A 13953-nucleotide genomic window follows, 5' to 3' on the forward strand; every position below is an offset into this window, starting at 1 on the left:
ACTGAATAGGTATGGTGAAAGAATACAAACCTGATGCACACCTTTCCTGACTTTAAACCAATCGGTATCCCCTTGTTCTAACAACTGCCTCTTGATCTGTATAAAGGTTCCTCATGAGCACAACATAAGTGTTCTGGAATTCCCATTCTTCGCAATGTTATCCATGATTTGTTATGATCCACACAGTCTAATGCTTTTGCATAGTCAATAAAACACAGGTAAACATTCTTCTGGTATTCTCTGCTTTCAGCCAGGATCCATCTGACATCAGCAACGATATCCCTGGTTTCACGTCCTCTTCTGAAACTGGCCTGAATTTCTGGCAGTTCCCTGTCAATATACTGCTGCAGCCGTTTTGGAATGATCTTCAGTAAAATTTTGCATGTGTGTGATTTTGCTTTAAAAATTAGGACCATATAAACTACATAGCAATGATTTTTTTTTTTTTTACAGATTTCAAAATTAATTTCTAAAACTCATGTTTAGAAATTTAAAAACACTTCTAAATAAAAATTCATTGGTCAAAAAAGAAAACAAAATGGAAATAGGAAAATACTTCTAACCAAATTTTAACATGAATTACACTAAAACTCACGAGATGCAACTGAAGAAGCACTTATAGGAAAATATTTAATTCTAAATATTCATATGAAAAAACCCAGAACAGTGACAATTTATAAGGTAGACGTCTAATGTACACAGAAAAAGAACCAAAAAATAAGCTCCCCCCCGCCAAAAGAAAATATTTGAAAACTGATACATGCCTGGCAAGACAGATCAAGAGAGTGAAAGGGACATTCTAAAAAACAGGTAAGAAAAGAAAAAGTGAACAAAACTTCAGACACTGAGGAGATGAAATAAAAGAATATTATGAACCAATCCTGTGCCTAGTTAAAAAAAAAAAAAAAAAAACCTTAAAGTAAAATTGACAAATTTCAAAAAAAAAAAAAGTATGTAAATTACCAACACTGAATAAACATGCAGCAGCAGCCCTATACATTAGAGAAAACCAAGACTTTGAGCCAGTTCAGAATGGTTCAGTCATGGCCATTGGAAAAAGGGGAAGCACACACATGGCACAGCAACCATACTCTCACCCTCAGATTTTGACACGAGTAGGAAACAGTCAGTGGTGCCCTGCTCAAAGAGGGTGGCTGACACAGCACGGCCTTAAATGTGTGTCACTCTCCACAGCCCTGCCAATAATCCAATCTCCTGCATGTTGTTGTTGGGTGCCGTCGAGTTGGTTCCAACTCACAGTGACCCATGTACAACAGAAGGAAACACTGCCTGGTCCTGCACCATCCTCACAATCGTGCTTATACTTAAGCCCATTGTTGCAGCCACTGTGTCAAACCATCTCATCGAGCGTTCTCCTCTTTTTTGCTGACCCTCAACTTTACTAAGCATGATGTCCTTCTCCAGGGATTGATCCCTCCTGATAACTTGTCCAAAGTATGTGACACATAGTCTCACCATCCTTGCTTCTAAGAAGCATTATGGTTGTACTTCTTCTAAGACAGATTTGTTCGTTCTTTTGCTTGTCCATGGGGGTATATTCAATATTCTTCACCAACACCACAATTCAAAGCTGTCGATTCTTCTTCGGTCTTCCTTATTCACCGTCCAGCTTCCCATGCATATGAGGCAATTGAAAACATCATGGCTTGGGTCAGGGGCACCTTAGTCTTCAAGATAACATCCTTGCTTTTCAACATTTTAAAGAGATCTTTTGCAGCAGATTTGCCCAATGCAATGCATCTTTTGATTTCCTGACTACTGCTTCCATGGGTGTTGATTGTAGATCCAAGTAAAATGAAATCCTTGACAATGTCAATCTTTTCTCCATTTATCACGATGTTGCTTACTGGTCCAGCTGTGAGGGTTTTTGTTTTATGTTGAGGTGTAATCCACACTGAAGGCTGTGGTCTTTGATCTTCATCAGTAAGTGCTTCAGGTCCTCTTCACTTTCAGTAAGCAAGGTTGTGTCTTCTGCATAACTCAGGCTGTTAATGAGTCTTCCTCCAATCCTGAAGGCCCGTTCTTCTTCATGTAGTGTAGCTTCTCGGATTATTTATTCAGCATGAAGACTGAAGAGGTATGGTGAAAGGATACAACCGTGATGCACTTTAAACCACGCAGTATCCCCTTGTTCTGTCTGAACGATCGCAGTACTGCAGTCATCTGTATCTCCTGCATGAGGTGCCTGAAACTTTCCGCTCATATACTGCAAAAGTTTCAGGAGCCTGATATGGGGCACTGGGTTATTGGCGACACGACTGTGGAGAGCAACACATTCAAAGCTATGTGGTTGGTCGCCATGATTGAGCATGACACCACTGCCTGTTTCCCACTCAGGTCAAAATGCTACAGGGGAGATATTTGGTTGCTATGCGAAACCCTGGTGGCATAGTGGTAAAGTGCTATGGCTGCTAACCAAAGGGTCAGCAGTTCAAATCCACCAGGGGCTCCTTGGAAACTCTATGGGGCAGTTCTACTTTGTCCTATAGGGTCGCTATGAGTCGGAATCGACTCGACGGCATTGGGGTTGGCTTTTTTTGGGTTTATGCAATGCATATGCTGCCCTTCTTTTCATAGGCTACGACTGAACCATTTTGAAGCCCTTTAGAAAATACCAACCCCAAAAGGTTTTACAAGTGAGTTCTAGCAAGCATTCAAGAAAGACATTTCCAGTCTAAATTATTCTAGAAAAGAGAAAAAGAAGAAACATTTCTTTATATGGAAGACAATAAAATCTGAACAATAAGGACCACATGAGAAAGGAAAATTACTAGCCAACCTGGCTTATGAAAACAGATAAAAAATCCTAAAAAAAAAAAAAATATTAGCAAATGTAAAAAGCAATAACAAATCAATTAAGAAGTTGAGTTTACCCTAAGAATGCAAGGGCTGCTTAACACTTCTATCAATGCAATTCACCAAAATCACAGATTAAACAAGAAAAGCCTCATCAGATGCATAAAAAAACATTGACAAAATCTAGTATCTATTTAGGAAAAAAATATATTCAGCAAACTTAAATTTCATGAAAGAGAAGATAATTTCTTGATGAGATGAAGAGTATTTATAAAAAGTCTGGAAACATGACATGTGGACTAGTGGGAGGATGATGGGGGGCCACAGGGAGGAACACACAGGGTTTAGTAATGTCCTATTTTATAAGCTGGGAGGTGGGTTCATGAGTGTTCATTTTATTATCAGGTTTCATATTACATATATTTTTGTCTATGTATATTTCATATATGAAAAACTCTCAAAGAGGATATATAAGCTAAAATGGGTTTCATAAGAATTTCTTTTTTAAAAAGATCTTATTTCTTGAAGTGCCGTATAGGATACTAAAAAAAAGTATGAAGTTATATAAAACATAATAAAATAAATATTCATAAAGAACCTACGTCCAGTTTCTATGTAAACATAGAAACAATTTCAAGACTATGTCAATTAAAATGTGAGGCAATATAAAGTACCCTTGAGTAGAAATCAGCAGAATTGAGTTCTAATGACAGTGTAATATCTGTTTCATGTCACTTCAACAAGTCTCAGTTTCTTTGTCTGGAGAGAGAATGTTGTTGTGTGCTATGAGGTCATTTCTGACTCATAGCGACCCCATATGACAGAGTAGAATTGTCCCATAGGGTTTCCTAGGCTGTAATCTTTACGGGAGCAGGTGGCCAGATCTTTCTCTCAGAGAGCTGCTGGGTGGGTTCGAACTGCTGATCTTTCATGTAGCAGTCAAGCACTTAACCATCAAGGGACCAGGGGTGATGGAGTGGGTTAAGGATGTGACAACTTCCAATGTCCCATCCAATGTTAAAATTCTATGATTTTAAGCCTTGAAAACTCATATTGGATTAAGGAGATTAAAGGGTTTTGGACTTAATATTACCATTAAGATAGTAAAATTAGTGGAAGGTACTTTTACAGCAATTTCAGATATATAATAATAAAACAATTTTGAAGAAAAGTAAAACTAATACTATTTTCATCTTTGATACCTACTGAAATTGTTTCAGAAAATCTAAAAGCTTTTCTCTAAATAATTTTAAACACTCCATCGGAATGATCTTTCCAAAACCCTAGGTTCATTCATGTCTCTTACACAGGTCCCCCGTTTCTCATGATGCTCATTTTGTTTTCTTCTCTCACTAACTTCTCCGTATCCTGTAAAGCCTAACTCAGGTTCCCTTGGTCATTACAGCTCATTCTTGCAACCCCTCTGGTTCTTTGTGCACAAAACTAGACCCTGTGCTCGAGGACAGGGAGTACCTATCAGTGGTGCAGAACACAAAAAGCTCATTTATTGGTGATTATTGGATCAACCCTGAAATTCTCATGAGATTCAACGCCCTCCATTAGGAGGTATACCTTAACTGTCCAGACTTTCTCTCCCCTGACAATTCCTATGACCTTGTTTCCCTCCTTGCCTTTAATCCTGCTCCCAGATTCACTCAAAAGATAGTCTGTTTAGTGCAAAGAGTATATGTGAAACTGAACAATATAAAACTACTGTTTTTCTAAGTCAAAAACAGTCAAATATTAGCCATTTCACATGGCTTGGTCTAACATTTTGAAGACCCTGGTTCAAATCTCTGTTCTGTCACTTACAGTGATGTGAACTTGTATGAGTAATTCAGCCTCTATGAGCTTTAGACCCCTCACCTACAAATTGTAGATGAGAAAACCAAAAACCCACTGCCATCAAGTTGATTCTGACTCGTAGTGACCCTACAGGATACAGCAGGACTGCCTCATAGGTTTCCAAGACTGTAAATCTTTATAGAAGCAGATTGCCATATCTTTCTCCCATGGAGTTCAAATCGCTGACCTTTTGGTTAGTAGCTGAGTGCTTTACCCACTGTACCACCAGGGGTCCTTGTAGATGAAAGTGGTAGTAATAGTTCAGAACTCAGGTCCTGGAGACAAGACAGGCCAGGGTTTGAGGTTCAGGTAAGTTATTTAACCTCTAAGCCTCAGCAATAAAATGAGAACAGTATTATCCACCCCATTGGGTTGTAAGGATCAAATGAAATAATGTACATGAAGTGTATGACACAAGAAGAAAGCTCACTAAATGGCAGATAATGAGGCTGTTGTAGCAGCTGACAATTCCTTTTCTAATTCAAATCCTCATTATTTTATAAAACATATTCAATGACTAAACCCCATTACAAAAATTTTTTCTTCTCTGAATTGCAGCTGCATGTGTAGTCAGTTCCTATATAAACCTGAACCTGAAATGATTTACATTCCTCTCAAAGTCTGTGATTCCTCAAGTGTATTATAATCTTCTGAGGGCAGACCATGTATACTTTTACATTGCATTTCCCCAGGATTTAGGGAATTGTTGATGAATATACATAGCCACCTAATAAATACTAAGTAACAGCACAGGCTGGTGGCACTCAGATCTAACGCTGACGCTTAAGCTTACATATCTCTGGTATATAAGAATGAGAATATTCATGAAAGAGAACCAGGGATGAAATATATTACTCTTATTTTAATGACACTGTTATACTTGGTAAAACAAGTACAGCTGTTATGAAATTGTTCGAGTCCTTTTAACCTTTTCTGAATAACAGTAAGTCTTGATTTAAAAAGAGTATACTAATTTGATCATAGTTTTAATTTCTATTGTAAATCAAGAGAAATTTTTCTTTATAGTGCTGGCAGAAGAAATTCAAACAACTGAAGGTTTCAGAGTCAGCCTAATGTTATGTTAAAATTCTTATTTTAATATCTGAAATGGAAAAAAAAAGTATTTGTGACATGTGAGACTAAATACCAGTTATAAGAACTTAAACATGATAATGTATAAGAATTTAGTTTATAAAATATAAGAATGAATTTTGTATATCTTTTAAAAAAGGCTGTTGAATAAGTATATCTGAATCTAATATAAATTACAATAATCATTAAGCTTAAATTTTTCCCAAGATAATTCTTTGCTAAATATTTATTTTTCTCCCTTCTACTTTCCAAGAAATTCTAAGATAGCACCTCATTTGCATAGCCAATTGTTCTACTTGAGATTTCCTACAGCCATGGAATTTAGAAAGAAGACTATGTTTTTAGTTTCAGTTTGAAAGCTACAAAAAATGTAATTATGAGTTACATTTAAATCCATAAAATAGCAAAATGAGTCTCTGTGTTTCAAGGGGCATGTATCTCAATGAATGACATAATATGCAAATGTGTCTGTAATAAAAATATTAAACACTTAAAAACAAGCCATAATTGTATTTTTGGATATGTGAAGAATGCAAGGTATAAATAAGAGGAACAAATTTTTCTTTTGGGACTGAAAGGGCCACATAAACTAGAGACTACATCAACCTGAGACCAGAAGAACTAGATGGTGCCCGGATACAACCAATGACAGCCCTGACAGGGAACACAATAGAGAATCCCTGATGGAGCCGGATGTTGTTGTCCTTAAGTGCCATCGAGCTGGTTCTGACTCATAGTGACCTTATGCACAACAGAAGGAAAACTGCCCGGTCCTACGCCATCCTTCCAATCGTTGTTACGCCTGAGCTCATTGTTGCAGCCACTGTGTCAATCCACCTCGTTGAAGGTCTTCCTCTTTTCCGCTGACCCTGTACTCTGCCAAGCATGATGTACTTCTCCAGGGACTGGTCCCTCCTGAAAACATGTCCAAAGTACGTAAGATGCAGTCTTGCCATCCTTGCTTCTAAGGAGCATTCTAGTTGTACTTCTTCTAAGACAGATTTGTTCGTTCTTTTGCCAGTCCATGGTACATTCAATATTCTTCGCTAACACCACAGTTCAAAGGCGTCAATTCTTTGGTCTTCCTTATTCATTGTCCAGCTTTCACATGCATATGATGTGATTGAAAATACCATGGCTTGGGTTAGGCACACCTTAGTCTTCAAGGTGACATCTTTGTTCTTCAACACTTTGAAGAGGTCCTTTGCAGCAGATTTACCCAAAGCAACGCGTCTTTTGATTTCTTGACTGCTGCTTCCATGCCTGCTGATTGTGGATCCAAGTAAAATGAAATCCTTGACACCTTCAATCTTTTCTCTGTTTATCATGATGTTGTTTATTGGTCCAGTTGTGAGGATTTTTGTTTTCTGTATGCTGAGGTGCAATCCATACTGAGGCTGTGGTCTTTGATCTTCATTAGTAAGTGCTTCAAGTCCTCTTTACTTTCAGCAAGCAAGGTTGTGTCATCTGCATAATGCAGGTGGTTAATGAGTCTTCCTCCAAATCTGACGCCCCATTCTTCTTCATATAGTCCAGCTTCTCGGGTTATTTGTTCATTATACAGATTAAATAGGTACGGTGAAAGAATACAACCCTAACACGTACCTTTCCTGACTTTAAACCAATCATTATCCCCTTGTTCTGTACGAACAACCGCCTCTTGATCTATGTAAAGGTTCCCCATGAGTACAATTAAGTGTTCTGGAATTCCCATTCTTCGCAATGTTATCCATAGTTTGTTATGATCCACGCAGTCGAATGCCTTTGCATAGCCAATAAAACACAGGTAAACATCCTTCTGGTATTCTCTGCTTTCAGCTAGGATCCATCTGACAGCAGCAACGATATCCCTGGTTCCACGTCCTCTTCTGAAACCAGCCTCAATTTCTGGCAGTTCCCTGTTGATATACTGCTGCAGCCGTTTTTGAATGATCTTCAGCAAAATTTTGCTTGCGTGTAATATTAATGACATTGTTCTATAATTTCCACATTCAGCTGGATCACCTTTTTTGGGAATAGGGATAAATATGGATCTCTTCCAGTCAGTTGGCCAGGAAGCTGTCTTCCATATTTCTTGGCATAGATGAGTGAGCACCTCCACCACTACATCTGTTTGTTGAAACATCTCAATTGATATTCCATCAATTCCTGGAGCCATTTCGCCAATGCCTTCAGAGCAGCTAGGACTTCTTCCTTCAGTACCATCGGTTCCTGATCATATGCCACCTCTTGAAATGGTTGAACATCAACTAATTCTTTTTGGTATAATGACTCTGTGTATTCCTTCCATCTTCTTTTGATTCTTTCTGCGTCGTTTAATATTTTCCCCATGGAATCCTTCACTATTGCAACTCGGGGCTTGAAGTTTTTCTTCAATTCTTTCAGCTTGAGAAATGCTGAGCGTGTTCTTCCCTTTTGGTTTTCCATCTCCAGCTCTTTGCACGTCATTATAATACTTTGTCTTCTTGAGATGCCCTTTGAAATCTTCTGTTCAGTTCTTTTACTTCATCAATGCCTCCTTTTGTTTTAGCTGCTCAATGTTCGAGAGCAAGTTTCAGAGTCTCCTCTGACATCCATCTTGGTCTTTTCTTTCTTTCCTGTCTTTTCAATGACCTCTTTCTTTCTTCATGTATGATGTACTTGATGTCATTCCACAACTCGTCTGGTCTTCGGTCACTAGTGTTCAGCGCGTCAAATCTATTCTTCAGATGGTCTCTAAATTCAGGTGGGATATACTCAAGGTCATATTTTGGCTCTTGTGGACTTGCTCTCATTTTCTTCAGTTCCAGCCTGAACTTGCACATGAGCAATTGATGGTTTGTTCCCCAGTTGGCCCCTGGCCTTGTTCTGACTGATGATATTGAGCTTTTCCATCGTCTCTTTCCATAGATGTAGTCAATTTGATTTCTGTGTGTTCCATCTGGAGAGGTCCATGTGTATAGTTGCCGTTTATGTTGGTGAAAGAAGGTATTTGCAATGAAGAAGTCGTTGGTCTTGCAAAATTCTATCATTCGATCTCCGGCATCGTTTCTATCACCAAGGCCATATTTTCCAACTACTGACCCTTCTTCCGTTTCCAACTTTCATGTTCCAATGGCCAGTAATTATCAATGCATCTTGACTGCAAGTTCGATCAATTTCAGATTGCAGCAGCAATGGGATGCAGACCTCAAATTCTTATAAAAGGACCAGACTTAATGGTCTGACTGAGACTAAAAGGGTCCCCAGAGGTCATGGTCCCCGCGACCTTCGTTAGCCCAATATTGGAACCATTCCCGAAGCCAACTCTTCAGACAGAGATTGGACTGAACTATAAGACAGAAAATGATAGTGGTGAGGAGTGAGCTTCTTGGCTCAAGTAGACACAGGAGACTATGTGGGCAGCTCCTGTCTGGAGGTGAAATGAGAAGGCAGAGGAAGACAGGAGCTGGCTGAATGGACATGGGGATTGCAGGGTGGAGAGGAGGAGTATGCTGCCTTATTGGGGGGAGAGTAGCTGGAGTACATGGCAAGGTGTATGTAGGTTCTTGTACAACAGACTGACTTGATTTGTGGACTTACACTGGGGCACAATAAAAAAAAATTTTTTTTGGTTTGTTTGAAAAATCAAAATAGTTTGTAGCTTAAATTTGCATTACTGCTTGCAACTAACTATGGAAGAAATCTTATTTTATAGGGGCAATTTTTTAAATAAAATCACTGGTAAAATTCTTCTGATGGTTACAATGCTCTCCAACTATTAAAATCCATTTGGGTTGCTCCTTTAAAGATATTACAATTACTTTATTCTGTTCCTATACTTCAATTTAAGATAGATGAACTTCACTTACCACAGGATTGTACATGAAAGTGGTTACAAAAGTACAGAAACACAACAGCAATTTAAGGCAGCAAAAGAATACTAAGCCAAATTTAAACCCCAGGGGCAAATTACCATGAGTAGACATGAATTACAATTGGACACTCACCAGAACTTTATCCCTACACTTATAAAAAGGAATTAGGAGTTACTTTACAGACAAAAATAAGACTTTGCTTTTTATGTCTCACCTGAAAGACTAGGAAAATATTTTCATAAGTCAAGAATTTACGGCTAGTGCTATGATTTAGACTGACATTTAAAAGCTATTTAAAACCCTTAGAAATCCTCTGCTAAAATTACATGAGCACAAAAGAAAGATTAAATGCTGATTTACTGCTGACATTCTTGCTGAAATAACACTTTAAGGTAAATATTTTTTTAAAAAAAGAGAATAAATGGTAATGTGGATTTACATGAGTACTTTTCCATTATGGCAGTTACATATAATTTAAATCTATACATGACAGGTGTATCTAAAACTTACTTTCTAATCCAAAGGCACAGGCTAAACCTAATCCTGGTTTCACTCGTTCTTTGTATGGAAATTTTTGAATTTGATTATTCTTATGTTCTTTAAATTCTCTAATAGAAAGGTACACTATGAACCAGGAATTATTTAAACCAATTACAGAAGTTTCTGATTTAGAGCTTTATCAAAACTTCATACTAAAGGAGGTGAAGATTGAGGGGGGACAAAGGGAGCAGTAGTATACTAATTTTTTTTTTTTTAGTATACTAAACTGTATCTGTCAATAACAATATATAATGATATATCTTTTAATATGTCATAAAAAGCCTTAAGACAAATACTTACCATGATCCCTGACAGATGTCTTTCTATGATACAGAAGGAACAGAATGCAGTCGGGTTCTACATCTTTCCAAGTGCTATTTTCATTTATTTCTGGATAGTAATACACTATTTGTGAGAGCCCAGGGAGGCACACTATGGGGAGGCAGGCACCCAGCTGTAGTAAGCATCTACTGTGTAACTGGTACTTTCACCTGTTATAAGAACCCTGAGAGGTGAGTGTTATGGTCCCCATCTGCAGATAAAATTTCTGATGTTCAGGGAAATTAAGGAACTTGTCCAAAGTCACACACTGACTAGTAAAAGTGGATTCTGAAGTCCACATAGAAGTGTAGTATATCCAATTCTCTAAATAACCATAATTGTATCATTTTATTTTCACCGACTACAGCATTTGCCATAAGAAATTTTAAAATAGATCCATATTGGATACAATTCCAGAAGGCATATTCAGGCATTCATGAGAATGTATAATTTTAGTGAAACATAGAAAGGCTCACGCAGATGTATAAAAAATGTGTGCACTCTGTGGAAATTTATTATCAAGGTGGGTTGGTTAGCCTTGCTCAATGATATGATACAGCTAAAATTCATCATCACTGACAGCTATTTAAATAAATTTAAATTTAAATTAAAGGCAGCCTATCAGATGCCAAATATTTAAAATTTAAGAGCTATAGGATTACCTTAGCATGCACTGTATCCAGTTTAATACGCAAGATAGAATGAGACAGTATATCTAGAATGGAGTTCCTAGGTGGTAGAAATGCTTAAACACTTGACTACTAGCCAGAAGGTTGGTGGTTCAAACCCACCCAGAGGTGCCTCGGAAGACAGGCCTGGCAATCTGCTTCTGAAAGGTCATAGTCTTGGAAATCATATGGAGCAGTTCTACTCTGCACACACGGTGTCTTCAAGAGTCAGGACAGACTCGAGGGCAACTAATAACAACAGTTTGAATGCTCTGGAATCATACAGAGCTAGACTGAAAACTTGGTTATTCACTGGCAGAGTAAGGGAAGTAAGAGGCTTGGGCAAGTTTCTCTAACCTTTAGTTCACTTATCTGCAAAATGAGGAAAATAAAAAGTGCCAACTTTTTAGGGTTAAGATTTAAATAATGTTTATCAAGGGCTAGCCTGGCACACAGTTGGTACATAATAAATGGCAGTTGTTATTACTGTAGTTCTTTCATTGATCTGTGCATAAATCTTATCTACCCATAAAAGCTCCTTGAGGACTGAGGCTTACTGGTACTGTCAATGCCCTCCAGCCAAAGACCACCAGGAACATACCTGTAAGTGGCACAAGTTGGGTTTATTATCCATTTCAGCCAGGATGAACGCTCACCATGAGGAGGTGTGGCGTGTCTTAGTAACAGGATCTTAATGAGAACCTAGTACAGGATTTGGGCTTCCGTTGAGTGATTTTGGGGGAGGGTAAAAGGAAGCAGGGGCTTGCTTTAGTCTGGTTGTTACCAGAAAGCAGGTGGAATTCTGTAAGGAGGGCAGAATATAAGATAAAGCTGTAATTGGTAAAGCAGCAGCAATCACTCATATTAGCTGGGGCGGGGGTGATGCTTGGTATTTTGTGGTGGCAGTGACCTTATTTTTGTGTGTGCTTAGACATTATGAACTGGTCTTGTATTATTTTATTGTGGTCTCAGTGTAACCCTGTCAGACGTTGATGTTCTGTGAGATTGTTGATGTCCAGGAGGAGAATGGAGCCCTGGTGGCACAGTGGCTAAGAGTTTGGCTGCTAACCAAAAGGCCGGCAGTTTGAATCTACCAAATACTTCTTGGAAACCCTACGGGGCAGTTCTGCTCTGTCCTATACAGTAGCTATGAGTTGGAGTCTACTTGCCGGCAATGAGTTGATGGCTGTACTGGGTGGGCCAAATTCTTCTCCTTATGCTCTTTCAATTTCTGTGGGCAAAAGAAGAGCTGCACATCTATTTAATCACTACTAAGGCAGACTTCAAAAAGAACTATACCTTCAAATTTTGAAAATCCATATTGTGAATACTTTTGTTCTTCAAATAAATATTTCCTCATGAACAATTAAAAGGATTTTAGGATTATTTATCACAACATTTTCAGGGGAAAGTTTTCATAGTACATTGAGATTACTGTATTTCATCATCACTCAAAACTCAACATCAGGCATTTTAATGTCATAAATACTTAATTTTGAAACAGTGGGTTAATTTTAAAAACTGGCTGTATACTGGCAACATATCATCTATTTTAGAATGGGTTTTATTACTTCCCACATCAATTTATGACAATTCATTCAAACAGACTCTCCCCTAATCATACTCTAACTCAGTTGTTGTGTTTTACTAGCAGAAGGTACTGCAAATTAAAAAGGATAACAACTACAATGCCAAGTAATACAGAACTTTGAGGAAATAGGTAAGGCTCGGTGTGGAGATATGGAAGTGGGGAAATCAGTCCTGAATTACAACAATGCCGTTATTCTAGATTATACAGAAAAGCACTGGCACCAGCAGATATTTTGGAAGTGTTTTAGGGCAAGCCCCTCATTCCTACTCAAAGGGAGAACACTTGGCTAACGGTTCTCTTAACTGGAATATCAATGTCAATTGTAAACACAGTTTAAAAGGCTGAGCTCATCAAGCCTGTAAGGAATCCAAGTAAATGCTGGATGTCACATTGTTTGTTACTAAACGGGCTGATTAAACCTTAAAATATTTGAGGGGGAGAAAAACGGAAAACTTCAGTCAAAAGGTCTGGGGTCTCACAAAATTAGATATACAAAAAAAACTGTTAAATAGGTGAAATCGAGGCTTAGAGTCACTACTATGTTAAAAAACATACAAATTAATGTATATTTGTGTGTGTATAGGCACTATGGGCTATGAAATAAAAATGTTTCCAGATATACATGAAGATCAAGGATATTTATCACTTAAATATCTCAAGTGGTTTTTATTAGGTAAGTTGATGACTTATAAAGGGCTTCCAAATTTTTATTAATGACTACAAAGAATTCCAAAATTTAAAGTATGTTATAAAAGTGACATAATAATAAACACCTTTCTAGGATGTAAAGTGCTAATATATAGTACCATAAATTAAATCACTTTATAATATATAATTTAAAAATTTTATATTAATATGGATCATGATGCAGTATTTATATTACTTCAGATGCATGCTATGCTTATAAAACTTATTTCAGCACAACTGAAAATAAAGCAATAACAAAAAAAAAACCCCAAATTAGTCCTCATTCGTTTTATAGAATACGATATGAATTATTCACAAAAATATAATTACAATGGATACACCAAATTAAAAGATCTTAAGAGTTCTCCAGGTATGCCAATGTCCTATGTGACCCCAGGGGAGAACATCTTATTGGGGAAATATTTATTCCTCTCATTAGTGGAAAGGAGACAACATTAATAATTCATTTTATAGGACAATGACCAAGTTGTAAATTACAAAACTGATAACTTCTTTATTAAAGCATACATAAAATGACATAATAGACATAAAGCAT

General features: G+C 37.5%; 1 protein-coding gene across 6 annotated transcripts in view; it reads right to left on the reverse strand.

Moving 5' to 3' along the window:
- Window positions 1–13953, reverse strand: part of MAP3K7 (mitogen-activated protein kinase kinase kinase 7) — an 81570-nt gene that overhangs the window by 11179 nt on the left and 56438 nt on the right. The window lies entirely within an intron of this gene.

The sequence above is a fragment of the Elephas maximus genome, chromosome 1, assembly GCF_024166365.1.
Source record: "Elephas maximus indicus isolate mEleMax1 chromosome 1, mEleMax1 primary haplotype, whole genome shotgun sequence".
NCBI classification, from domain to species: domain Eukaryota; kingdom Metazoa; phylum Chordata; class Mammalia; order Proboscidea; family Elephantidae; genus Elephas; species Elephas maximus.